This window comes from Chiloscyllium plagiosum, unplaced genomic scaffold (genome assembly GCF_037043375.1).
Source record: "Chiloscyllium plagiosum isolate Xiang-an unplaced genomic scaffold, Cpla_swu_hap1 HiC_scaffold_39, whole genome shotgun sequence".
Taxonomy (NCBI): Eukaryota; Metazoa; Chordata; class Chondrichthyes; order Orectolobiformes; family Hemiscylliidae; genus Chiloscyllium; species Chiloscyllium plagiosum.
The window spans coordinates 63,759,499-63,763,882 of NW_028270177.1; positions in this window are offsets into that span (position 1 = coordinate 63,759,499).

Here is a 4,384-nt window from a genome sequence, read left to right on the forward strand (position 1 = left end):
GTTTGGACCAAAGGGCCTGTCTCTGCTGTAGGCTTCTATGACTCTAAGTGCATTTGCTATTTCTCCCATTAACTCTGTTGGTATCATGGGATGTATTCCATCAGGGCAATGAGACTTGTGTACCTTTAGCTTGCCCAGCTCTAACTCTTTCACGATAATGGTTATCTAGGTCCTCACCTTCCTCAGTCTCCTTGTCAATTACTGGCATGTTCTTCGTATCCTCCACTGTGAAGACTGACTGCTGTGTACCCATATTCCTGAACCCTGCTGGATAGGAATAACTGGGCACAGAACTCTGAGAGGTCTTCTTTGAGTCTTTATTGATGAGACATGGCAGTTACCTGGATAGTGTACATGCAGAACACCTCCAGGCAGCATCAGGAAACTCCCCGCCTGTCCGATGTGCCACTCCCATTCTTATACCTTTGTGGTTTGTAGGTTGGATTGGAGGCTGTCTCTCAGTATTATCTCCATGGCAACAGCAGTTAGAAAGTCTAGTTCAGATCAGCACTTTATGTTTAAACCACACACCCCCTCCCCCACGCCCCCGTGGCTCTCTCAAGTATCTGACAGGTGCTTCAGTTTCAGTGGGGTATCTATCAGGATTCTCATGTGGAGGAGCCGGTGTTGGGGTGCGGTGAACAAACTTATAAATCACACAACACCAGGTTATAATCCAACAGGTTTATTTGGAAGAACAAGCTTTTGGGGTGTGCTGAGATTTGTAACTTGATCAGGATTATCTCTATGGTAACAGTTAAGTGCTTCAACAATTAGAGGCCATATGTTCCCCACACAATAGGTTTCCCTCAACAGTGTAAACTGCTATTCTGGCCCTGGGGATAGGTATTAATCACTTTTCTCCCCCAATCCCATCTCGCTTTCTGTTGATCTTTAAAGTTTTTCTAATCTCCTTGGTCTTTGGCAATTTGTATGCATTTTATTTCAGTTTGATAGACTCTCTTATTTCCTGGGTAAAAGCAATGACTGCAGATGCTGGAAACCAGATTCTGGATCGATGGTGCTGGAAGAGCACAGCAATTCAGGCAGCATCGAGGAGCTTCAGCAAAATCGACGTTTCGGGCAAAAGCCCTTCATCAGGAATCATGAAGGGCTTTTGCCCGAAACGTCGATTTTGCTGAAGCTTCTCTCATGTCCTGAGCCACCCATGGCAGCTTAATCCTTTTCCCTGATATATTCTTTTGCTGAGCACTTCAAAAAATTGCTTTGATATTCCCCCACAGTCCGTCAACTTTCCCACCGTAAAGTCTTTGTTTCCAGTCTACATTAGCCAACTCCTGCCTCATCCTATTGTAGTCTCCTTTTGTTTAAGCACAGGATCTTGGGAGCGGATCTAATCTTCCAGCTTTCCATCTGTGTTCTAAATTCAATCAGACTTATCAGAAGTATTTTATCAGATTACGAGGGGAGGCGATGTTTCCTGGGTGTTTTGGTTTTAATTGTCAGTGACCTTGGCTTTGTAATAAAGTACAGGATATATATTCACAACAGCGTACTCTGGACGCTGCCAATGTACGACGCAATCTAAAACCATAAATCACTGTCTCCCCTCAGTTTAAAATTGCAAAATCATTATCTCCTACACATTTCCTCACTATCTAAGCTTGGAATGCTAATCCATCTGACTATCTGTCATTTTCCGAAAATCTCCTTTGGTGAAGGTGGTGATTTTTGGATTCAGCTTTCCAGTTATTACCGTAAGAAGATAAGCAATGGGCACAGGAGAACCAGCCCCACCATTTAATACGCTGATGATTGAGCTCACATCGGTCTCAGCTGGATTTTCCCGCCTGCTCTCTCTCACCCTTCATCTCATTGCAAATTCAACATCTGTATCTCTTCATTAAATTGGCTCATTGTCCTGGCATCCACCGCATTTTGAATAGGGAATTCCACAGATTCACAACACATCGAGACAAGTACATTCTTCCTCATGAGAATAGAATAGAGTCTCTATAGTGCAGGAATAGAGTCTCTATAGTGCAGGAACAGAGTATTCATCCATCGAGTCCACACCAACCCTATGATGAACATCCCATTCAGACCCACTCGTTCCCTGTAACATTGCATTTCCCATGGCTAATTGTCTAACCGGCACGTGCATGGACACTATCAGTAATTTAGAATGGGAAATCCACCGAACCTGCACATCTTTGGACTGTGTGAGGAAACTGGAGAACTGCACAAAACCATGCAAACATAGGGAGAATGTGTAAACTCCACACAGTCGCCTAAGGTCCCTGACGCTGTGAGGCAGCAGTGCTCGCCACTGAGCCACCTCTTCTTAAAGCCTACTGCGCCTTAATAACCTCCCTATCCCCCAATTGGCTGAATCTATGTTCCTTACGTCAGAAATCAGGTTATCTAAGCGGATGTCTCAGTAATTCTAAGTGACAGCCCACATGTTCCATGTGTCTGAATGGAGATCCGATACACAACATCCTCCATCCCACACTTTTCATTCACGTTCCAGAGACAGGGCTCCAGTGCCTGCATGAGGACTGCAACTCCCAAATTCCGAGGCAGGGACCTCACGTCTGTGGGGAAACCCGGCACTGCACAAGTACAGAATGTGGGTGAGTTTTGGAACATGTGCTTTGGGGTAACTAGTGGAAAGTATTTCACACTGTGATTGTCTGGAGGAGGAACGTATTTGCTTGTAGTATTGATCTGTTGGAGGATCAAAGTGTCACGACACCTACATGGGACCAAGTTACATTCCCAACTTGTCATAACACTGGAATCAACCAATGAGAAACAAAGGATGTGACCCATTCTCCCAGACTGCAGCTTCCTGTTCTGTCCAGGATCTGCCACCTCCCTTTCTGTTTGCTTTTGTTTCATTCTGCTGTTACATTATTGACTTGCATCAACTGAGGGAAAGGAAGTGAACCCAGAAAGGGTGCAGAGTCTAACCAGGGACGGGAAGTGGTGGCATAGACCTGTTCATCAACAATTCCATGAGAATGGGGAGGGTGTACATTAGGGGGTAGTAGAGTCAGAATGGTGGGAGAGAGTAAGAGAGCTGGAGGGTTACAGCTTTGGGGGAAGAAAGGGGAAAAAGATATTCCAGAGAAACTAGAATTGTCTGCTCTGAATTTCTAACCTGTACATATTCCTTTATACAGGGTGCTAGATGGTGAAGATTTGCAGACTGAAACCTCAAAATCATGTGCAGATCGTGATTAAGTTAAACAACATTTGAAGAACCAAAGATAGAGAATCACTCAGCCAAAATCCTGCAACACTCGCCCTCCCAGCATTGTCGGTCTATCTGCGCCAAATGGACTGCGAATGGGTCAAGACAGCAGCTCACTACCATCTTCTCAAGGGTAACGAGAGATGGGGTATAAATGCTGGCTGAGCCAGTGATGCCCATATCCTGGAAATGGTTTCTATCTCTAGTTGCTGAAACCCAATTGATGTTACTGCGGGATGATAAGGAATGCTGAGTGCGTCCTCCAAGAGGCAGCACCATCACATTAACCCTGCCTACACCCACACAGTAACACAGCAACGTCACTGGAACAAAAAGCAGTGAAATCAAAGGAGGACTTAGATATAGTTCTTCGAGATAAAGTCATGAAAGGGGATTGGAGCACAGCAGGAACAGGAGACTGATCTGGATGGTCAGCTGTTTCCCATTGAATGGTGGAGCAGGATTGAATGGCTGAATGGTCTCCTCCTGCTGCTATCTCCCAGGTATGTATATAGTCATGGAGCCCGGGTAGGAAGGAGTAGGCAGGGATTCTTCAGGGGATTGCACTTCCATAACAGTTTTCAGTGAGGGATGGTTTGATGAATTTTATTTAACATTTATCTTTAACACAAGGTTTGTAAATTTTGGTTTTAAAATGTTGTAAAAGTTTTTTGCACAACAAATAAAATTAAAGAAAATAACGTAAACTGTCTGAAAATAACAGTTTTAAAACTTTCAACCTTTGTAAAACAAAATCCTGTCTATTCCCGGATACTATCACTTTCCAGCTACTCAAACTCCAGGGAAATATTTCCTCCCTGTCTGAACCTTTGGTTTGATTTAACTGCTTTTCAGTTCTCGTTCTGTGAGCTGTGAAGCATTCTTTTTCCCCATTTCTCCGACCCAGAAATGTGATCACAGCAACCTTCCCACCATCAAAATCATCATTATGCCAGTTTGCTTTTGGTTAACATATAATCACCAGCGCTGCAAAAGTGCAGACTGCAGATGCTTGAAACCAGAGCCTAGATTAGAGGGGTGCTGGAAAAGGGCTTTTGCCAAAACGTTGATTTTCCAGCTCCTCGGATCCTGCCTGACCTGCTGTGCTTTTCCAGCACCACTCTAATCTAGACACATAATCACCAGCAGTAAACCATTTGTGTA